Source organism: Pseudochaenichthys georgianus, chromosome 15, assembly GCF_902827115.2.
Source record: "Pseudochaenichthys georgianus chromosome 15, fPseGeo1.2, whole genome shotgun sequence".
In the NCBI taxonomy this organism is placed as follows: domain Eukaryota; kingdom Metazoa; phylum Chordata; class Actinopteri; order Perciformes; family Channichthyidae; genus Pseudochaenichthys; species Pseudochaenichthys georgianus.
In genome coordinates, this window is record NC_047517.1 from 6467547 (window position 1) to 6492958 (window position 25412).

The window sequence follows — 25412 nt, forward strand, 5'->3', positions numbered from 1 at the left end:
AAATGTTCAAATAGTAGATGAATATTCAAGAGGTCTTTAAAAACATCACACTGATCATCAAAAGTTCATAAAATGCTCATGAATATTCCAAAATATTCTGAACTTGCCACAATCATCCAAAATTCATGAAATGCTCAGTCATGAAAAGTTCATGAAATACTCATGCACACTTTTTGGGGATTTAATTATAATGTTGTGATTGGCTGGATCATGAAAAGTTCATAAATTGCTCATAAAAGTCTGTCATGAGCAAAACAGGAACTTTATATGAATGAACAATGTTCATAAACATTTCATGAACTGCTCTTTAAAATGGTTCATGAGCATTTTAAGAATTTTGGTTCATGAACATGACAAGTGAACATATAATGAGTTGTTCATGAATGTTTCATGAGTGCTCATGAACAGCTCATAAAGTCATGACCTCCATCTCGCAGGGGTAGTGCCGCTGCAATACGTTCAAACGCACCAAAATATGCATCCACTTCAGTCTCACGGAAAACCGGCACTAATGCAATATTTTTCCCTACGTTGAAGGCAGGCGCGCAGCTCGGAGTCTAGCTCCAGCTGACGTATCCGCACTTCCAATTTCCAACTTTCTGACTTCCTTGTCCATTTCCAACTTTCGTAGCTCCAGCTGTAACTGCCTGGCTTTCTCCCTGTCGTTAGCTTCCCACTGACGCTGCCTGTCCTTGGCTTCCAACTGGAGCCGGGCGAGACGGACCTTGAGTCCACTCCCTTCCCGGGAATCTAGACTACCAGGAGACGGTGGACTATAGCGAGGCGGCGCGGACGGTGCTTTACACTGCTCGCTCCCCTTGCTCTCACTACCCTCTCCCTTAGCAAGGACATTAGGCACAGTGAGCTCAGCTTGAACAGGCAACACCAGAAAACCCTTTTCCACCAACTCATCCACCACCAGAGCCTTTAACTCTTTTTTTAAGGTTTGCTTAAGTCACTGCGAGACTGAAATGTTGCGCGATCTCACATAAGTCGTCTCTACGACACTGAACTAACTGCTCATGAGAAGGACAGACCAAAAACGACTCCAGATCAAAAGTTGCCATACTCAGCTAAAACTGCACACCTTACCAAATAGTTTTTAGCTGTACAAAACCACCTATAACCCCAGGAAAGTATTTAAATATCCCAGACGATCCCCCACGTGTTACGTTCCCTATTAGGCTAGGGCAGAGGTCTGCAACCTTTTTGACCAAAAGAGCCATTTTGCTCCTTTTTCCAAAAACATTTTTTGTCTGGAGCCGCAAAACATATTTCATAGTTTTTTATTGTTATATCAGACAAAAACTACAGTTTTTTTTTGCATTTATTAGGCTATTTATTACATGATATAAAACTGTTAACCTCTAATAAGAAACAAAGAACTCTTATAAGGAGAATTACAAATAATACACAGGCCTACTTTAAAATAAATTAAACACAGCACTTGAGAACGTCGGCCCGGCGTGCTCCAATCAGTGTCCTCGGAAGTGAACCAGGAGATGACAGCCAATGACGTTGGGGAAACCACACAGCTCATTTACATAATCACACACAGCTGAAAACACTCACAGGCAGGTTAATGAGCAGACAAACAGCAACAGGGTGGCTTAAATGGAGTGGCCTCTTTAAACACACCCTCAGGGTGTGAGAGGAATGGTGTAGTCCAATTAGCTGACACATCTATAAAGGCAGGTGGTTTTCATCAGCTCAGCCATTTGCCAGGAGCAAGATGAGCTGCAAGACACTGACAATAGGATTACACACAACCCAATTAACAATAGATATTTTAAACAAGATTGCGTGCACTCAATCTAGCAAAGTAAAGCTGTTTCAAATAAATGTGTCTGTCTGATGTAAAACAAAAAGCATACCCTTTAGCATGTGTGTTTGTTTGTGAGGCTTGAAGCCCTCACAGGTAGACAAAGGAAGAAAACTCTATTCCAAACAGGAAAGGGTGAGCATTAGGAGAAGAAGGGGAGGAACAGTGAGAGAGGAGGTGGTTTTGAACCTTAGGATAGGGCTAAGTAATTTAAATGGAAGACTCAAAATCCTGGGCAAACAGCTGACTGTTTGATATATGTGGGGAGGAAGAAATTGAGGCTAGGGGTGACTAAAGAAATACATACTGGATTATGGGAAAAATTGCTCAGAAAGGGGATGTTTGGTTGGCTATCTCCAAAGAACTGGATTGATGAATAACTAGCAGAGTAAAATGGCATTAGTGCAACAACATGGATACAAGCTGCAAAACCATAGAAGAAGACACTCACTGCGAGATTTCCATCCGATGACGTCAACCTACCTGTTTACCAAATCTTCTGCCTGGCCCTGACCGATCTTCTGGCTGTCCCCTGCTGGTTTATCTGCTTGGACTCCTGAACCTGCTGAGATTTGACATTAACTGTCATTGTCAAATTCACATTCATTAAGCAGTGTGCATAATACGATGTTTCAGATATTTTTACATTTTGGCTTAAAGTTGATTCCATTTGATAAAGGGCCATAATCATATAATTGTTTTTAAATGATTCAATTATTCATAATTCAGGCAACATTTCAGGGGATTTTCTGCAAATCTTCCAGATATTTGACAGATGTTTGCTTTCATGCGTTGGAAGTTTTCTTTTAGAAACTTCATCCTGCACACAACCAGATGCCAGTATGACCTTTTCTTTTCTGTATGACCAGCACAAAGTGGGTCAGGTTGTGTAATACAGAGGAAGGAAGTGAAAAACATCATGTCTGCCTGGTCCCCATGTGGCCTCAGTGGGATGAAGGGGGAGGAGGGATGTGTTTTTGAGGTGACACATGGTTTTTCTCAGCCCAGACAGATCAACATCTCCCTGGCCTTCTCGAGTCTTCAGGCAAACAGCTGAGACTTGACTCAATTCTGGTCTGTTTCTGCTGCCTTCCACATTGTGGTTTGTGTTTGATCTCAAGTTTGAAGCACGCCTCCTAAGAGGAATGGAAAGCTTGTGACCTTGGATTATCAATGCTCCAACTATTTCCCAGGTGCGTTTTAAGTAGTATCAAGGGTGTGATATAACCCTTAAAGCCTTTTTTTTAATTCATTCTTAGGGTTTTATTGGAGAGTTAGTCAAATTATGTTTCAATGGTGCTACTTCTTCACTGTATTAGACATCATACTGATTAGGTAAAATGAAAGATGGCAAAAGACTCATCCAAAAGTCAGATTTAAACCAATAATATACAAATAAAATACTTTTTGGGGAAATCTGATATGTTTAAGTACTTTTTGTAACTGAACCATTTTAGAGATCCACACAAATGTTGTAATATTGGCCTATTTCATGCTAAAATTGTTATGCATCTGCGGCCAAAGTACATAATGTGCTTTGTTCATATTCCATGTATTTTATTAAGCAAATGTAATCAGATTTGTATCATAATCAGAGGTGGCAAAAGTACACACTCTCTTTACTTAAGTAGAAGTACAGATTCTTATGTAAAAAAGACTTTGGTTCCACTTTTTACTTAAGTAAAAGTACAAAAGTACAGTCTCTGAAATGTACTCACAGTAAAAAGTAACATTTAAACTGGCTGTTTTTGTGCAAAGTTAACTAAACCTTACATCATATTAATATAATATGAATATAAGTGAAAAGGAGCTTAATTTCAACTTGTATTACTGCCATTCTGAATGTATTCAGCGTGAACAACAAAAACAAAGCACCTGTATTTGCTCTCTCCAACATTGTAGATGAGTTACTTTGCCTTAATATAGGCCTAAACAAATAAAAAATGATTATAGTGCATTCGCCACGAATCATTTTGCGCCCACAACTTCAAACATCTCCCTCAAGTAAGGCCATGGATGCGGGATGTCTTAATGGTGGTCTGATGAATCGCCTCCTCGATGTTATCTTCATTTTCAGTAACGTCGCTGAATGTACTAGCGTTACTCATGGACATTATGCCGTTAGACATTTCTCCCTTAATGTCTCTGCCTAGCTGTTTCGTCATACGTCTTTTACGTTGTTTTTGTCTGCCGTGCATGATCTGCACACCATGGCTCGTCTTCTCTACGTGTTATTGTCCTATCCACTTGGATTGGCAATGATGCAAAATAAAAATTCTACGCACATGCATTAAAACGAAAGTAACAAGCCTCTTTTGAAAATGTAAGAAATAGAAAGTACAGATATTTGTGTTAAAATGTAGGGAGTAAAAGTAAAAAGTCGTCAGAAAAATAAATACTTAACCTGGAGGCCCCCTGCGGGGTTTTTTTCACGAAACTGTCTCAGGGCTTCTTAACATTTAAAAACCTATTAACGGGAAGAAACTCAGCTAACTGACGATACGAACCATTTTTACGGAAACAAAACACAAGTCTCACAAGAAGCCCTGAGCGAAAAAATGCTAACGCACTTAGCACAGCACTCTAGGTATAAATACCCTTATTACACATCGGATCTGCACAAACAAGATATCGACTAGCAAACTGAGATTCCACAGATTCCAGAAGTACAAGGCAAGGCAAGGCAAGGCAAGTTTATTTATATAGCACTTTTCAACGCAAGGCAATTCAAAGTGCTTTACAAAAAAAAATTAAAGACATTAAGCATTAAAAAAGAAAAGCTAATAAAATAAACATTAAGGAAAAATACATGGATAAAAGTTACAGTGCAGTCTAAAATATGAATAGTTCAATTAAACATTACAAGAAAAAGTACATGGATAAAAGTTACAGTGCAGTTTAAGATATAAATAGTTCAATTAAAAGCAGCGACAAAAAGAAAAGTCTTCAGCCTGGATTTAAAAGTAGTAAGAGTTGCAGCGGACCTGCAGGTTTCTGGGAGTTTGTTCCAGATATTTGGAGCATAATAACTGAACGCTGCTTTACCATGTTTAGTTCTGACTCTGGGGACAGAAAGCTGACCAGTCCCTGAAGACCTGAGAGATCTGGATGGTTCATAGTTTAGCAGGAGGTCAGTAATGTATTTTGGGCCTAAACCATTCAGTGCTTTATAAACCAGCAGCAATATTTTGAAATATATTCTTTGACACACAGGAAGCCAGTGTAAAGACTTCAGAACAGGAGTGATGTGATCCACTTTCTTAGTGTTAGTGAGGACTCGAGCAGCGGCGTTCTGAATCAGCTGCAGCTTTCTAATAGATTTTTTAGTGAGACCTGTGAAGACACCATTGCAGTAGTCGAGTCTACTGAAGATAAAGGCATGGACAAGTTTTTCCAAATCCTGCTGTGACATTAGTCTTTTAATCCTAGATATATTCTTTAGGTGATAGTAGGCTTATTTAGTAACTGTTTTAATGTGACAGAGTCCATGACTACACCTAGATTTCTGGCTTTATCTGTTGTTTTGAACATTGCAGGCTGAAGCTCAGCGCTAACTTTTATACATTCTGACTTGGCTCCAAAAACCATTACCTCAGTTTTATCTTTGTTTAATTGGAGAAAGTTCTGACACATCCAGTCATTGATTTGTTCAATGCACTTACTCAGTGTTTGAATTGGAGCATAGTCTCCTGGTGAAATTGTTACGTACATTTGTGTGTCATCTGCATAGCTATGGTAACTTATTTTGTTGTTCTTCATTATCTGAGCCAGTGGTAGCATGTAGATGTTAAAGAGAAGAGGCCCCAAGATGGAGCCTTGAGGAACCCCACATGTCATATTTGTCAACTCAGATGTGTATTTACCTATAGAAACAAAGTTGTTTCTATCCTTTAAGTAGGATTTAAACCAATTTAGAACTGTTTCCGAAAGTCCTACCCAGTTTTCCAGTCGGTCTAGTAATATGCTGTGGTCAACAGTGTCAAACGCAGCACTGATATCGTACAAGTATCATTACTGAACGATCAGAACTCTCGACAGGGGAAGCAAACACAGATATCACAACACAGAGATTTACGGAGCAAACACGGCCAATTTGTCTTACCTTTTGCTGTTTCTGATCAAAAGTTGTGTTCAATGGCATCAAAACGATAAAAACGCTGCTGAAGGTTAATCCAATGGTTAATCCAATGTGTCTGTGTCACTTTGAAATGATTACTGATGTGATAATCCATCTTCATCTTTACTAGTTTGAGCCTAGGTTTCAGTTGTCAGAGCGTAACATAGCTTTCGACTGCGTGCGCGTCACTCTCACTCCTCAATGGTAACGTGTGTGTGTATGTGGAACTTCCCCTTCGATTCTATTGGCTCTAACGGTTCAAAAGAGATGTCAATCACCAACATCGACCAATGGGTTCCAGAGAAACAGCAAATACACCCAAATGGGTTTTTTCTTCTTCTAAATCTCTCTAAAAAGGTCAAATGTCACTTGTTTTGCATCAATCTTGATACAGGGTACTTATTATATGTTATAGTTTGGATTCCTAAAGCTTTTAGTCTACTATCCCATCATTCAAGGGTGGTTTTCACTATAAGTAATGTTTTTTTCCGGACGGACACTATAATTTACATTTTTTTACTTCAATCTGAATTTACTTTAAAATAAAAACATTTATATTGATTCTGACTTTTCTACATCCAACTCACAGGTTTATCATTGCTTTGAGAAAAAACGTTTAGAAGTGAAGTTATATTCATTTGTTCTGGGAATGTCATTTTCGAGCCCGAGACCTGAGACCTGAAAAACAGGCTCGTACAAGTGCAATATATACATTTAATGGCCAATATATATTTGTAAGAATCTCCTCAGAAGTTTTTATTCAGTCAACTTTGAAGCTTACAGATGCAAGCCTCATCCTAAAGAACACCATATGCCTACACTGGAAGCATATGCTTCCACAAAAAATACATCCATCTATTTTTACTCGCGCTCAAGCACACATACAGACTGACACACACAAACATGATGCACAGCAGGGGAGGGGAATAAATCTGCTCGACTTTCTCAGAAGTGTCTGTGGCCTGAGACATGCATCAGGGGCATACCGTCTGGATTTCCAGCGGCGCTGAAGGTCCCAAAAGAAAGCCAGCTGCTCCATCACACTCTTCACCTGAGGCCACACTCATTTAGAAATGCTGAACTCCATACAGCCTCATGGCGGGCCAACATCTCATTAGTGTTTCACCTCTACTGCCCCGGCTCTGACCTCTGACCATACATTTCAGAGATGATGTAAGGGATAATGTGCAGCAAGGCAGTTATTAATTATTACATGGTTAGATACAGTACCAAAAAAACCGGATTTGACTCTAAATGATACCAACGGCTGTAACTGTGATGACACTTAAAATGGTGGTGCACTGATGGAGTTTTCTGTAACTGTCCAAGTCTGTTCACATTTCCTTTTCTATTAACCAGTCCTTAAACACTGCCAGAGCCCATACCGTGGTGTTCCTTTTAGTGTTTACTTCCTGTCTGTCTTCTCCTGCTGTTCCCTTCAGTGTTTACTTCCTGGGTGTTTCTCAATGTCGAGGAAGGCTCCTCCAGAGCCACTATTTCAAGGATGCTACAGTACGTCATCGAACCCCGCCGAAGGACTGTTCCAATGTCCAGGATCCTTGGAATTCTACCGAGGACTGAATCCTTCATTGCGGGAAATTTCGAGGATGCACCAGTGTATCCTCCGCGGTCTTAAAATCCCCACAATGCTTTGCGCACGGACCAATTTCCCAAATCTTTGGCGGAAAATGTAAGGCGGGGCCTCTCATATGAAGCACACCTGCACACTTGCTAGCCTGTCCCATTCCTCGTTCTCCGAATGAAAGGAAGGATTCTTGCCTAGCCTCTGAAAGACCTGACTCGGAGGGACATGTCCTAGGAAGCGTCCTCGACATTGAGAAACACCCCCTCTCTTCTTCTGCTCTTCCCTTCAGTGTTTACTTCCTGACTGTCTTCTTCTGCTCTTCCCTTCAGTTCCTCTCTGTCTTCTTATGGGCAATTGTAACATTCCTGCCTCCTCACCACCTCTACTTCTCTCCTCCTCGGTCCTCCGGTAGTGACCTGGAAATCGATGTCAGCGCGCCATGTTGAAGGACATCTCATTTATCTAAATGCACATCGAGGACCGAGCATCGAGGAGGCTCTCTGGAGGAGCTATAACCGAGGATACATACACTGATGTATCCTCGGGGATCTATTTCCGGCAACAGTGATGTTTAAAAGAGGCTTGACCCACGGCTGGACTTATCTCAACCAATGACAGCTCTGCATACTCTATCCCCTGGATATTAGGCTCCTTTTTTTATTTTATTAACTGCTTTAATTGTGACGCGATGCTTACAGTAAGAACAACTGCTGGGGTCCGTGCAGAACAGTGTGTATAATATATATCACTCAATAATATAACAGGCCTAAAATACACTGTTTATTTTTAGGCTTTAGTAGATATCTACAAACAAAGAGTAGCTCTTTCTCTAAAACCATATAGTGCTCTTCATAATAAAATATACAACGGATGTAGCCTGATATTATATGCTTGAGGAGCTGAAGGTGTGTGTTGTCCAGTGTGTTTTCATTCCATGACCTTAAATTGACTGGATTTCTTTCGGAGGACTGATAATATACTGTCGTCACCTAATCAGATCGTCCTCCTTAGCTGCGGTCTGCTAGCAAAACATTGCAGACGTCTGGAATCTCCAAATTCACTATCAGAATCGAGTATTCAGCTAAGCCGTGTAATAATTTAAAAGAAATGCTCAGATATTAGTAGAAGCCTTTCTTAAAGGTCTCCAATTATACTATTTTTAATAGTGTTTGAATTGTGAGAATTTTTTTTCCTCAAAATACCGAACAGATCACCCTTTGTAGCCATGCCTCATACCCCTCTATTTCAGCCCTGTTACTAAAGTGCGGATTCTGGGTCCGTGGCTTTAAATATTGCCAAACTGCTGCTTGCCACGCCCCTTTGGAGCGTGCATGAGCTCTCCTCTGTGCAGAGAGAGGTTTCTACCCACATTCTCAGCTAAACGCTGCCGTGATTAAACACCATATTGTATTCCAAACCACATCAAGGATTATTTCTGAAACAGTATGGAGCTCAAACGTTTTTTCTCTTACGGGTTTACCACAAGGACAGTACCTTTTGTATATCCAGCTTCTTTACACATACTCTCTCAGTACAAGTTAGCTCTGAGTGTTAGCGATGCTTGCTAATGTAAACACAGACCATATTACTTCTAAAACACGTCGCGCAGTGTTTCTGATACTGCAACGTTTCTGATAGGGCCGTGGGTGTAAAGAATTCCCATATTTAAGTAATGTCGTCATGACCGCAGCAAATCTGGATCAGCTCTGTTTGTGGAGTCTATTTTTATTAGGGCCGGGACTTTAACGCGTTAATTAAGATTAATTAATTACACAAAAATTAACGCGTTAAAAAAATTAACTCATTTTAATCGCACTTTAATCGCACTTATTTTTGCACAGCGGAACGTTTCTTACTGGATGAGTTTCAGGCGTACCGATTATACTGGAGCACCAACTAACGTTCATGACTTCAGCATGGGACTTCAAACAACAACAAACCACGGTGAACAATAGTCAAACATGAACGAACAAGCTGATGAGACCGCTTTGGTTGGCCCCGTGGATGGGACATTTTGTTTTAAAAAAACGGACGGATGGAAGCGTTGATAAGAGCACGGTTGTGTGCAAATAATGCAAAAAATAATGTGCATATCACCGCAGCACATCAAGCCTAAAGTGTCACCTAAATGCAAAGCATGTAGCAGCTAGCGTGGACGTTAGCCCGACTCCGAGTGCAAGGAACCACACCCTGACCCAACCCACACTCAACCAGATGACTGGTTTCAGGGCCAGGATAAGTAAGTCCACGTCTGAGAAAATAACCAATTAATTCTAATTAATTAGAGTAATTTTTTTAATCGAGTCCCGGCTCAAATTTTTATATAACATTAGAAAGACTGATTCTTATTGAAGAAGAAGATTCAACTTATTGTCATTACGTAGTACAGGCACTATGTAACGAAACGGTTTCTCTGCATTTGACCCATCCTAGTGTTAGGAGCAGTGGGCTGCCATTATGTATGGCGCCCAGGGATTATTATTACATTATAAGCTTATTGTGCTCATTTTATGTTGCTGTGATTTTGGAATAAATAGACGTTTTTAGCTTGCAATACTAAAGTAGCAAGGTCAGGTATAGACACTGGAAGAATACAAAGAGGCAGTCAGAACAGGACATCGCTCCGACCTTGAGCTTTGGGTGAGCCCCGCTCCCACACATAGCTAGAAAGCAGCATTATGAAGACTCCACATTTTCTGTAGAGACTTTAGCGAAAACAAATTGCGTATGATGGCGACAGAGTAGGCAGGGACTTCCACAGGGTGGCCGAATGCTGATTGGGAGGATTGTGTTGCCAAGAGACTTTTTTCAAAGTCTGTGCACCTACCAAAGGGAACTAAGTCCAAACCACGGTATCTCTTCACCTAGTCTTGACCAATCATAAATGTACGGGCAACGCCCTGTGCAATAAAATATATTGTCGCATGAAGTTCGGGGCTCTTTCCGGAAATAGTGGTTACAGATTACAGCTTTGCTGCCTGTGATTTCTATGACGTGACGGAGTCCTTGGCCAAGTGATATATATCTTTTGCTCTCTTATAATAAATAGTTAAACTTAGAAGTTGTCTGTCTTTCCTGGCATTTTAAACACAACAGTTGTACCCCCGTTTTTAGAGATTTGAGTACGGAGGAAAAAAGAGAGGGTTGTATTTTCTGACACTTTGTGTGTCTCCTTACACACAGGCAAGGTCGGCAATAGAACAAATCAAATGGGGGGGCACACACTAATGTCAACAACCAACACACAAACACCAACGCAACTTCAATTTAAAATAACATGCTGTAAAGTCTGTTGTCTTTCACACACATTGCAGAGGTGTAGTGCTATTTTATAGCGCACCTATGACTTGTGCATACATGCATGGTTGTGGCACGACCACCAAAACAGAAACATATGGACATAGGCCACCATATAAAAAGTGTGCAAATGTATTTAGTATCCTATCCATGTGAACATGTTTTAGGTGGGGGTGGACCTCACCTCCTCTAGGAAGGTCTGGGGGCATGCTCCCCCGGGAAGATTATTTTTAAAATATTGACGTTAAATGCATCAATCTGATGCACTTTGAGAGCAAAATGAAGAGATCTATGGATAGCCTACATCTCTCAACATCCATATTTCAAACCGGAGAGACGTGATGTAAGAATTACATATTTATTGTTTACACGTCATATGAATGAAATGATTGCCATGATAATACAACAGGAGAATGTAATGGTGTTTGGCGATTAGGCCCCGGTTTGCAGGATAATCATTCAGGATGGAAAGCACCGCTCCGATGAAATCCCCGGGGTCTAGACACTGGTGGTGGTGCTGAGTAGGTGAGACCGGTCTGAAGAAGGAAGGTTTAGCTTTGTCCTGGAGGAGACTGGAGGCGAGAGGGGTGGAGGTGGGTTGCGGTCATCTGCAAATGACAACTGACAGGGAGGAAGAGCAGGCATTTAAGGAATTTAGCATGTGCAGCTATTGGCTGCTGAAGGGTGACGCCCTCATATTTAATGAGGGGGGAAGGGAGCCATCGAGTGACGTGTAAGTGACTCGTGTTAGGTCTTCCTTATTGAACTTGCGCTAAGCTTCATGAAACAGAACTGTACACAGATTTACTTTTTCTTTATGGATATTTTACTAATCACTCCCCTTTTAAACTGTATTCTTGTGTTACTGTCCTATAGTATTTCATACCCATTTTTCATTTATTCTCTTAATAACTATAATATGATCATATAAAGGTAGTCTATTCCTCGCAAATACTTGTTTACATAAATGATGACCGAACCGTTTGAGACACACTGAGATAAGTTAACCTACACTAAAGTTAACTATCTAAATACTGAGAGAGTCCTTACCTCACTGAGCTGACGTTATAAGATCCTCTCAGTCTGACAGGAGAGGACTCTCCTCCACCTTGGTGTAGAAAAAGCCCTTTACTGTATATCCGTTAGCATAGCTAGCTAACCAGATGCTAACAACAACATTCCACGTTACCGCTCGCGCAGTCACAAAATGCGCTCGTGCCACACACACAGAGAGCCGAGCTTGAATGAAACACAGAGACCCAGAAGTAGGCTACTTGTACTGTACTGTATATCATATTATTTTCGATGGCTTTACCAGGGTTGCCAACTTTGGGTACCTGGCTGGAGTGAGATTTTGGTATCATGGGTTTGATTACACATATGCGCACGAAATGACTGCTATCGTGTCAGTAGCAGGACCTTAGCATATATATAGGATATATATATACAATATATACAAATACATAATATTGGACACAGACTATAAAGGGCACACAGTTTCATTCACTAATGAAAGTCAAACACATGTTTGTTCCCACTGTTTTATTGTGTGCATAGGCCTGTCGCGATAAACAATTAGTTATCGTACGATAAATAAAAATGAACTCGATAAATTGCCATTTACATGAGGATGTGACTAGCAGTTTGAAAGGATGTACTTGAATTAATATTATATATTATCATTATGTCAGTGGTCTAAAATGGTCATACAACGGTGCCGACAATATTATCGTTTATTGCAATAATTTCCGGGAAAATGTATCCAACAAAATTAATTATCGTGAGATGCCAATACATGAAACACACACACACAAACAAATTTACAGACTTACTCCAAACTGCCAAATATATTAATTAACACACTCTCACTCTCATACTCTTTGACTCTATTTTGGCCTAGTAGAACAATAAGCTACAAACTTTTACTTTTTATAATTTCCACTGGATCTTAGATCTGCGCATGTGCAATACGGGGCGGCAGTGGTGGCCACGGAGTATTTGTGTTGGGTAATCTATGGTAGGGCTAACCCATACAGTGGTGGGGCTCAAGTCAGTATTTGCAATGTAATTGCATACACGCTCCCCTTGACAGTGAAATGCCACGCGTGAGGTTTAGATTATTTCCTCAATCCAAATGGAACTGTATGAAATAAAAAGGCACATTTGTCATGTAGTAAATAAAAAGGGCGACCTGGAGCCAATCCTGCAATTTCCCCATAAGTGAAAGAGTTGACATGCTGAAAACCCAACCCCTGTCTGGGGAGATTCTCTCCCAGGAGATTTTTTGAAATACTAACATAAAATACACATTCTGGTACTCTCTTGAGAAGAAAAATAAATACATCTATTACTACACAACATATTTAAAAAAATGAATGCCTTTTTTGTTACTTTGTTCTGAAAGCTGAACCTGCTGCTCCTCACAGAGAGAAGAGGGAAGAGGCTGTGTGAATTACTTTACATTGTGGATAAGGGTGGATAGCCCCCATTGTTCTGTGTGTCAAAATGAAAGACAGCCCACACACCTATCAATCATCAAACCGTGGGGTCTTATTTCATTATGTGTTGATTTCTATCAACACGTAATGTTGTATCGATGTATATAGAGATGTACTACAGCAAAAGTATTCTCCGTCGGGACTTCTTGCAACAACACAACACCGTTACCTTGATTCTGATTGGCCAGAAGACATTATCAAAGATGTTCTATTGAGAAGACGATCACTACGTGACAAATGTTTTCAAAACCGTTTCTAGTCTTCGGTATTCTTGTTTTGGCGTGAGAATAGTTTGGGCAGCGTGAGAGCGTGAGATTGAGAGTGAAAGCGTGTGTCACACGCCAGATGCGTGAGAGTTGGCAACCCTGGCTTTACTGTATAATCAGTGTAACAGATGGACAGATTGCCACTGGGCTTTCATCTAAACACACAGCCACGTAATGATAACAAAACAAAAGTCGGGGGTCATTGGTCAAGCAACACAGCAATCAGAGAGCAGCAGTGAGCACACCTCAGGCTGTGTTTCATATTTGTATTATTTATTTCTGATGTATTTCACACAAAAAACCTTTAGTGGAAACGTTTTCACTTATATGATTAAAATTAAAACAAACTGCAAAGTGGCAAGGCTTGCCCACCCTGCATATTCCGGTCATATAGCAAAAACGATCTTTTATACTTCATATTATCTGCACAAACGACATATCATCTGAAAGCTGCGATTTCACAGATTCCATAGGCCTAGGTCTCATCACTGCACGGCCAGAACTCACTGAGCTAGTAACCAGAACAGAGCAAGAAAACAACATCCGTTTTTTAAAACCATAACAATAATTACATCTTACCTTTGCTATTTTGTGATCAAAAGTTGTGTTCAAGGGAATACAAACGCTGCTCAAGGTTAATCCAACACATTGCTGTTGTGTTTTCTGAAATGCTGTTGTGTTTTCTGAAATGTTGCGGCGTTTTCTGAAATGCTGCGGCGTTTTGTGAAATGCTGTGGCGTTTTCTGAAATGCTGTAGCGTTTTCTGAAATGCTGTGGCGTTTTCTGAAATGCTGTGGCGTTTTCTGAAATGCTGTGGCGTTTTCTGAAATGCTGCGGCGTTTTCTGAAATGCTGCGGCGTTTTCTGAAATGCTGTGGCGTTTTCTGAAATGCTGTGGCGTTTTCTGAAATGCTGTTGTGTTTTGTGAAATGCTGTTGTGTTTTGTGAAATGCTGTGGTGTCTTGCACTTTAGGGCCACCGTAAGTAACAGTACTTCAAAAGTTACTAAAAAATGGTCGGATAAAGCAGGATTATGCGGTTCGACTAATAGTTGCTCAATTTCAATACCATAAGTCAGAACAAGGTCGAGAGTGTGATTACAACAGTGGGTTGGTTTATTTACACTCCGACGGAAACCAATATAGAGTTAAATGCAACAGTCAGGCTATTTTTATCATCGTCAACATGAATATTAAAGTCACCTACGATAATTACTTTATCTGTTTTAAGAACCAAAGTTGATAAAAACTCAGAGAATTCTGATACAAATTCTGAATAAGGACCTGGTGAACGGACGGTACACATAACAAATAAGATTGGCTGCAAAGTTTTCCAGGTCGGATGCGTAAGACTAAAAACAAGGCTTTCAAAGGAGGTATAATTTAATTTTGGTTTAGTATTGATAAGTAAACTTGAGTCAAAGATTCCTGCAACTCCACCTCCTCGGCCTGTGCCTCGAGCAATATGAGTATTGATATGGCTGGGTGGAGTGGCTTCGTTTATGCTGACATATTCTTCATGTCTCAACCAAGTTTCAGTGATACAGCATATATCAATATTATAATCTGATATTAAATCATTTACCAATATTGCTTTAGATGCTAGAGATCTTATGTTCAACAGACCACATTTAATCTTCCTGTTTTGTTGCACTGTAGTAGTTGTTACATTTACTTGTATTAAGTTATTATGTGTGACACCTCTATTAGGTTTTACTTTAAATTGTCCTTGGGCAGACACACACACCGTTAATATTGGGTATTTTATTCGAGAGAGCGCAGAGAAGCGTGTACAACTGTGACTGCTCCTCCTGGTCTCAACTCTAGTTTGTCATGGATTAAGTCCACAAAACCCTGAAATGTTTGCTGAAATGTGATCTGCACCTTCCAAAGTAGGATGAATGCCGTCTCTCTTAATCAGATCAGGTTTTCCCCAGAAGGCTGTCCAATTATTTACGAAGCCCACATTGTTTGCTGGGCACCACCAACACAACCAGCGCCGAAATGATGACATGCGGCTATACATGTCGTCATTCATAAGATTGGGGAGGGGACCAGAGAAAATTACGGTGTCCGACATTGTTTTAGCATAACTACACACCGACGCCACATTAACTTTGGTGCATACTGATTGGCGTAAACGAACATCATTACCACCGACGTGAATTACAATCTTACTGTATTTATGTTTATTCTTAGCCAGCAGGTTAAGATGCGCCTCAACGTCACCCGCTCTGGCCCCCGGAATGCATGTGACTGTGGAGGCATTGGTCTCTAAATTGACGAATCTCAGAATAGAGCTACCAATAACCAGAGTTGGCTTCTCAGCGGGTGTCTTGCTGAGTTGAGAAAATCTGTTCGATAAGTGAACAGGTTGGTGGGGACCTGCGGGTCTCGCTTTATGCCCCTTCTGAGCAGTCACCCAGTCTCCTGGCTGCCTCGGGAGTTGCTGGGGGACGGCTAGTACGAGCTACCTCTTGCCGGTCTGTACCGACTAACATGGGTTTTAATTAGGTCTGTCAAACGATTAACATTTTTAATCAGATTAATCACAGCTTAAAAATTAATTAATCATGATTAATCACCATTCGAACTATGTCCAACATATGCCATTTCATTATGTATATTGTTGTGGGAATGGAAAGATAAAGGCAAGAAGGCGGATCCATTTAACATACAGTATCTATATTTATTATAAAAAATGTCTGCGTGTCAAAATGAAAGACAGCCCACACACCTATGAATCATCAAACCGTGGGGTCTTAATTCATTACGTGTTGATTTCTATCAACGTTGGAGTACTTCAGGAAAGTCGACAGGGCTAGTGGAGTACTTCGTGACCACAGAGTGTGAACGTTGTGATCAGCTGTTTTAGCGCAGTTCTCCAGTGAAGGGGGGAGTCTCCCTCCGCAGCCGGTTGACGTAGTTTTGGCACAATTCCGTTGTACAGACCAACGTTAACAGCAGCCCTGTCTGTGCACACGGAGACCGACTCTGTCGTCCGGTGATCTAACCGCCTTCTGGAAAAGCTTCACAAGTACGTCGGTACACAAATGCGCTTTGTGATACAAGTGACGGTACGCATTTCAGATTACGCACATAACCTGCGTACCAGTTATGTGCACCCCTGTACTACAGCAAAAGTATTCTCCGTCGGGAGTTCCTGCAACAACACCACGCCGTTATCTTGATTCTGATTGGCCAGAAGACATTATCAAAGATGTTCTATTGGGAAGACGATCACTACGTGACAAAAGTTTTCAAAACCGTTTCTGGTCTTCGAGATTTCCAGACAAGTGGCTACTGAAATCAATCTTACTAACTGCTGTCTGTGCAATTTACTCTGCGCGAGTTGGCAGACTTTAACATCATTGTTCATGGTGTGGCTAAGCCATTTCTTGGTATGGGTGTAGCCTACCCCAGCCCCAGCCATACCCTGGCGCTGCCACTGGTGGGATGTATGGGGCGGGCCATTCTGCACACGCGTTAAATGCGTTAAATATTTTAACGCAATTAATTCAAAAAAGTAATTACCGCCGTTAACGCGATAATTTTGACAGCATTAGTTGTAATGTAGCCGAGTTACTTTCTAAAATTCGGAGCCGGGCTTCTATGGCTATGATTCCAGCCTCCAACCTAGCAACTGTACTATATTTAACACACGCAGGCCTATTGGTACCAGTAAAGGAGGAAGGGAAATAACCAAACATAAGACGGATAGAGTAGGAAATGGCACCCGAGGGTGGGGAAGTAGCCATTGTTAGCTATCAAGCTAAAGTAGCTACCGTCAGCAAAACCGAAAGAAGTGTAAGCAACTGTGGAGTTATAGTCGCTAAGAGAAGGAGAGTTGTGAGTGCTTAAGCTGTAGTAACGTGTGATTATAACGTCAGGTAGCTGCCGTGATCAAGAGTTTTAAAACGATCGATTAAGTTAAAGGGGACCTATCATGCAAAATGCACCTTTGTACGTCCTTTATACATGAATATGTGTCCCCGGTGTTCCAGGGAACTCACCAAGTGTCAGAAAACACAACCCTCTCTATTTTCCTCCTTTGCCAAATCTCTAAAAAAGGGGCTGCAACGGATCTGAAAAAAACGGATCCAGATTTCAACACTTTTCTACGTCACAAAGAGGTGCTCCGTTTATTGGTCAACTCTCCACCTATCATGGGAATGAGCCAAGGCCACGTGCATTGCCAAACCTCTCATTCGCATATAGGCTATCGGCAGGCTAAATAATCAACCCCAGTGACATCTGTATTTTTGCCTGCTCTTGCCAGGATGTCTAAGCCAGTTAAACGTTGTGCTGTTGTTAGCTGCAAGACTCGGGACAGGGGACTGCATGCAATGCCATCAGTGGAAAAAGAAAATAATCTGTGGCTAGACTTCATTTTCAAGGGACATGTGCCAGAAGACCCCGGCAGATTTCTGTTTGTGTGTTCCAAACATTTGACCACGGACATGTTTATGAACTTCTCTCAAGTCCAACACGGATATGCCTCCAAACTAATGCTAAACCCGGGATCAATACCAACCATCCGGGACCAGGCCAGTGAGGACACATCCAATTTTGAAGCTGTAAGTTTTTATTTAGCGGTGTTTTTCCTGATAAAGCTATCTCTAGCTTGTATATGTAGCATGTAGCTTCGCCGTATCAATGTCACCTCAAACCCAAATAGTAATCGGTTAGGTGTTTATATGTTTTTGTAGCATTTTATTTTGTACGCTCCGCAGTCTTTGCTTTGTCTTTTATTTTAATTATCAGGAATTTGCTAACATGTTCAGATATACTGCCGTAAAGGCGATCTGTGTGAAGGCTGTAAAGCCACGCCCTAGCCGATAAGTATTTATTCTCCTATGTATTAGTGTTTTGTATCCTCTAAAATCATATTGAGTAAGTTATAATAACAAACGTAATCTTCTGTAGGTAAGTGCCGTTTTTTCCAGCGTTATATGTAAAAGCTTTTGTGATTGTAGTCTGTAAGAACGATCAGATATCATCGATCTGTAAGCTAAGCTACGCTACGCTAATGAGACATGCCGTTTTTTGCAGCGTTATATGTAAAAGCTTTTGTGTGTTTAGTTGTTTGCGCCCATGAATATAAATGGGGGTGTGTTAGGATACAACACTGTGTGTATGTATGCGAGGGGGGACACACACCACGAGTAAAACTGAGCTAAAGCCCCGTTGGTCTGTTGTTGTTGACAAGGCCTTACCTCTAGCAACAGGCTAATTAGTGGCTAGCACTCATTACAGTCAGTCTACTGAGCTCAGCCCCTCTCCAACACATCACCTGTATTGAGTCAGAAACACAGCATGCACGTTACGGTTCAAAACTAACTCAGATTGGAAAAGGCTAAGCAAAGAGCTTTGCTAAATAGAGAGTTTTAGCCCCATCTTTTGGGATTTCAGACTATATTTATCCAAATAGTATTTTCTCATCCTGAATACTAAGTTGAGATGATTTTGTTCTAACTATGTGTTCTTCTTTACAGGCCAGCACCTCACATACTTACTAATTAGTGACAATTTGTACATCCTTTCCTATTATTTACATTTTTTTTTATCATGGCGGAAATGAAAGACTACCTGGCAGCCCTGCACTACAATGAAAACGCTGAGCGTGCACAAGCCACTACATCCACTGGTAACCCTCTGTATAAACTGCAGTTCCCAAAGGCCAGGAAAGGAGAATGCAGAGCAAAACCAGTAAAGACTGACCCCACATTCCGTAAGTGTTTAAAATATTTATTATACAACTATTTACAAATATAAAATAAAAAAATTAGAAAGAACTTTCAGTTTTTTACATGCATATACTAATCTAAACCACATTTTTTGTTGTGCTTTTTTTTTAACATTGCACAGGCTACGTGGCCAACTTGATGGACCTCATCTTCGACCAAGTCTTTGTGGACCCTGCACCATCATGAGCGACCTGACGGGGAGGAGGTCATCGCCGGGTTCAATTTGGCTGCTGTCTGAACCCAACATCGACATTTCACGCATCAGGAAACTCCCTGCGTATCCTGAGGACAACGCAGACCGGAAACACCACTCTGATCCTGCGTCCAAGGAAGCCCCAGCACCAGCTCACAAAGCTTCTGTAAAAATATTTAGTGTCATTTATACAAAATACAAGTAGGCTACATTTAGTTTTTTTGTATGGGTTCAAAGAACCGTTGATTTTGACAATAAAGTTCTGAGTTGATATCAAATGTGTCGTGATTATTCATGTTTGGATGGGTAAAGAATATTCTGATTTCAAAAGCATAAGGTTGTGTGTGGACTTTTTTTGTCGTACACATGGGTGTGTTATGCCATTGCTGTGTAGTATATAATATAATAGTACATGTACAATGACAGAATGAAAGATTGCATAAAGCCATATACACCAGTATTTATTTCCATGAACAATATTAGCATTCGTTTTACAATTTCAGTCAAAACAAACAAACCACTCACTGCTCTATTTGCCTCAACTGTAGTCCACCATGTTCAGCTCTGTAAATAGTCAACGCATTCTGCAGGGAGAACATATTTAGGCACACAGGCTCCAATCCAGGATGGTCCACCATACAGGTTACAGAGTCCTCAAGTTACTGCATCCGTCTTGACACCTAGTGTGATAAACATATATTGAATGACATGTGAAAAATGTATTCTCTAAACAGACAACTTAGTGAAGCTATCAAAAATGGTACCTGTGGTATCTCCATGCAGCACACATTCTCCGGTTCAGAAGGCATCGTGGTGCAATTTGCACAAAGAAGTCAATAACTGAGCTTTTAAAAACACATGAAACTACACACATTGAGTTATACTTTTTATCACCCTAAGTTATTGAACTTTCCAACGGTTGTTGTACGATGTTGGAAGAAAAGGACTGTAAACTATTAATAAACGCAATGAGGCCATTGTATATATGCTGAACATATGAATGTCTCCCTTTATAAATATATATATCGCTGTTTTTGCGTTACAAACTGTACACATTGCATTCTTGCTAATTAGCCAAAATATGAACGGAATAAGGAGCAAGCATCGTAACAGAGTAAAATAAATAGGGACAACAGCTTGTCAGCTAACCATTCAGAAACGTCCAGCTGCAACCGAGATTTTTGCACCTCCACCAAAACCTCCGCTGCTTCAGGGTCAGTTTCTGGATCAAATTGATAATATGCTTGAACACATGCATTGCTCTGAGATGACATGTTTATTCCACACTCGTAATCACAGCAAGCATGGTAACGTGACTCGCCGGCTCATGCCTGCTCTTCTGCAGGGGGGCGTGGTCAGCTGCTGCTCAGAATTTTCAAAGACAAGCTTGGAATAGAGGGAAAATGAGCGAAACGAGGCATGGCTAAAAATGATCTGTTTGGTATTTTGAAAAATAAAATGTATAAATATACCTTATATAGGTATGGTCATACACTATATCATTTAAATATAGCATGATAGGTCTCCTTTAAGATAATAAGCTATCGGCAACAGAACAGGCACACGGGATAGCCCGGAAGTGACAACACGCTTACCGCAATAGTGAGGGTCCGTCCGAAATCGCTACAGCAATCGACTAATCAGAACAGAGCAAGCTGACCAATCAGAGCACAGTGGGCTCATAGGGAGTGGGGGGGCAGGAGCTCCAACAAGGGGTGTAGGACAGAGTGATATGGGCTCAGAACAGTCTCATAATACACACATGCACACAGGAGGATTCACACTTGTATTTCATGATCCGCAAAAGGATTCACACTTGTGTTTCCGGATCCACACTTGTGTTTTTCAATGCACACACAAATGTGTTCCGTTTCATATACATGTAAATAAAATCCAAATACAGAAAAAAGTTTCACATATGTATTTTTGATCCACACATATTAGTTTTCCGTTTAAAACCTCTGAACCTGCAAACACAAACCACTTTCTGTGCACGGATCGCTGTGCATTCGTGTGTGGGTTTTTGAGACTCCCCTGACGGTCAGCCAATTCATACTTGTATTTTTTTCTATCTATAGCCAATCAGATGTCTCCTTCATTCTAAGCCAATCACATGAGCGCGCCCCCACGAAGGTATGATTTATTGCGTTCATGACACTTCATATACGCATTTTGCGCAGTCCGGTCAGCTCGCTAAACAGCGGGCGGAGCTTCAGGTGATTATGCAGAGCTGCGTGTCTCCGTCAGACTCAGCAGCTGATCTGATCTCTCTCGCGTCCGGTTATATTTCACTCGCGGTTATGTCGATATCGATCAGATCCAGCTCTTCTGATCGGCCTTTATAGAGAGCACCGATCAAACTATTAAGAGTGAATATCGGCCGATAATGACCGGCGGGGCTCCCCCTGTTGACAGTTCACTGTCTAGCACTGGCTTCGTAGTGCACTGATCGATTAGGCTAAGCTAACCTGCTTAGGTTAGCTTAGCTTAGCTGCTCCCTCCACACTCACAACAACTTCATACAGACATAAATAAAGCAGCTGTATTGGCCATACAGGAAACACAAATTTAAAACGGTTTTGCCTGCCGTTTTTGTGTACACAAGCATTCATCAATGGTTCGGAAAGTGGCATTGTACCTTAATAATATAAAGGCTTGTATTTGCGTGCATTTCCTGTTCGGAAAGTGGCAATGTACTGAGAGTGGTGGTGTCCTGAGATTAGCGCCTGCCGGCAAGCTCCATGGACCTGTCAGCTCCGGACTGCGCAAAATGCGTACATGAAGTGCTACGTCATGAACGCAAGAAATCATACCCTCGTGGGGGCGCGCTCATGTGATTGGCTTAGAATTGAGGAGACATCTGATTGGCTATAGATTGTAAAAATTACAAGTACGAATCGGCTGACCGTCAGAGGAGTCTCAAAAAACCCACACACGAATGCACAGCGATCCATGCACAGGAAGCGGTTTGTGTTTGCAGGTGCAGCGGTTTTAAACGGAAAACAAATATGTGAGGATCAAAAATACACATGTAAAACTTTTTTCTGTATTTTGATTGTATTTACATGTATATGAAACGGAACACATTTGTGTGTGCATTGAAAAACACAAGTGTGGATCCGGAAATACAAGTGTGAATCCTTTTGTGTGCATGTGTGTATTATGAGACTGTTCTGAGCCCATAGAGTGAATACACATACTATACAGAGATGCTGTATGAGAAGCCAATGTGATTTTGGAACATTGAACAATGGAAATCTATTCTAGTAGACCTCAACAATGGAATTATGATCAGTAGAAATGGCCAAGACATGGGACCTTTAACATGTAATTGTGAGAAAAATCGCACTACTTCCGTTGAGAGTACCTTAAGCCTTTCAATCGGATTTTAAAATTGCTTTCGGTAACACTTCATATTAAGGTACACAAATTCACCATCAACTAGTTGTTCATTAACATGCATATTAGCAATATATTGGCTCTTTATTAGTCATTATAAAACACTTATTAACCTGTTAAGCCCCAAGCCTGTTTTTCAGGTCTCAGGCTCGAAAATGACATTCCCAGAACAAATGACAATAACTTCCCTTCTAAAAGGGATTAAGTTAATAATATTTTTTCTCAAAGCAATGATAAACCTGTGAGTTGGATGTAGAAAAGTCAGAATCAATATAGATTTGTTTTATTTTAAAGTCAATTCAGATTGAATGTAGTAAAAAAAAATTAAATTATAGTGTCCGTCCAAAAATAAACCATTACTTATAGTGAAAACCACCTTTGAATGATTGGATAGTAGACTAAAAGCTTTAGGAATCCAAACTATAACATATAATAGGTACCCTGTATCAAGGTTGATGCAAAACAAGTGACATTTGATCTTTTTAGAGAGGTTTAGCACAAAAGAAACCACCTCTGGGGTCATTTGGGTGGAAATGGGTGTATTTGCCGTTTCTCTGGAATCCATTGGTCGACTTTGATGATTGACATCTCTTTTGAACCGTTAGAGCCAATAGAATCGAAGGGGAATTTCCACATACACACACACTAATAGGCCATTAGTTGAGAGTTTTTCCTCAATAACCCTCAATAACCCTAATAATAATTAGTTCTAATTAATTTATTGCAAGTAAGGAAGTTGTTGTTCACGAGTTTTTGTCTTAATATGCTCTGCTCAATATGGGCCTAATAAGGCAGTAGTACCACAAGAATACTAATTCTCCCATAATAACACTTAACAAATATGATCTATTCTTATGTAGCAAGCGGACCCGGCGCCACGAGGGGGCAAAAGAGGGCATTGCCCCCTCAGTTGTATTCTTTGCCCCCTCACTTTGAGCATCATTCATCCATCAAAAAGTACGATAAATGTCACAATTATTAAATAACTTTAAATAATTATTTTCCCCAATATACGTTACTATGTTTGGATCAGATATGTGGGCAGGCAGTCAAGCAACGTGTAAAAAAGCCTCAACCCCAAGTGAGCTTGTAGTTGGCGTGTGTGCTTAGCTGTAAACACAGTCCACAGACCAAAACGTCCCCGTTTTCCTTGCAAAGTCTTCGGTGGCCGGTACCCGGTTGAAACTCCGGAAAATGCTCCCGTTTTTGAATGTGCATTAGATAACATAAAGCAAGGTGAAATAAAATGTTACATGATGTCAGTAAAAACAAGTCTATGGTAAAAACAGAGTAACAGAGTTGTGCCTGTTTGTAGCGTTAGCGTATTTCTTCTTCTACTACTTTTTCTTTTACCTCTACTTCTTCTTCTTCTACTTGTAATTCAATGTAGGCTACCTGCCCGCGATATATATTATAAATATTGACATAGTACAACAATAAGTCTACCCTTATAAAGAATTCATAAATAATTAGGTTATTAATTAAGTTGTAAACACTTTATTAATCATTAAGAACCATTTATTACATGGCTTAGTTGAATACTCGATTCTGATTGGTCAATTCAGAACACGTGACACATTGTTAATACCGAACAGACAGACCGCTGTCAAGGACTTATTTACCGTTGTTAAGGACGCTCACATCTTCAGAAAGAAGTCCGGTCGATTTAACTGTATACAGTTGGGCCGAAAAGCAAACTGCAGTTTATCCCGGCGTATATAGACACCAAAAAGAAAGACATTTGGGGAAGCTGGGTTAATCGGAACATGAGAGTACACAGGTATAGACAGAGAGAAGGAAGAAGTAAGATGTCCCCCGACAAACTAAGCCTATATCAGAAAAACTAGGGGCTGAATCTAATCAGCCCTAACTATAAGCTTTATCAAAAAGGAAGGTCTTAAGCGCACTCTTAAAAATGGATAGGGTGCCTGCCGCCCGAACACAAACTGGAAGCTGATTCCACAAATGTGGAGCTTGATAAGAAAAGGCTCTGGCTCCCATTGTACTTTTAGAGACTCTAGGAACAACCAACAACCCTGCATTCTTGGAATGCAATGCCCTAGTAGGACAGTAGGGTATAATGAGTTCTTTAAGGTAAGATGGCGCCTACCCATTAAGGGCTTTGTAGGCGAGAAGAAGAATTTTAAATTCTATCCTGTGTTCTATAGGGAGCCAGTGTAAGGCAGCCAGAACAGGAGTAATGTGGTCCCTTTTCCTAACTCTGGTTAGTACACGAGCTGCAGCATTTTTAATCAGCTGAAGCGACTTGACTGACTTCTTGGTACTCCCTGATATGATAATAAAGAGTTACAATAATCCAGCCTAGAAGTAACAAATGCATGGACTAATTTCTCTGCATCGTTTTGAGGCAAGATATGCCTGATTTTTGCAATGTTACGTAGATGGAAGTAGGCGGTCCTTGAAATTGATTTTATGTGGGCGTTAAAGGATAAATCCTGATCAAATATAACACCAAGATTCCTTACAGTC

The 25412-nt window shown here is 40.7% G+C and overlaps 1 pseudogene; it reads right to left on the bottom strand.

Moving 5' to 3' along the window:
* Positions 1-15414: 15414 nt before the first annotated feature.
* Positions 15415-17341, bottom strand: LOC139435264 (uncharacterized; annotated as a pseudogene).
* Between the last annotated feature and the right edge of the window lie 8071 nt (positions 17342-25412).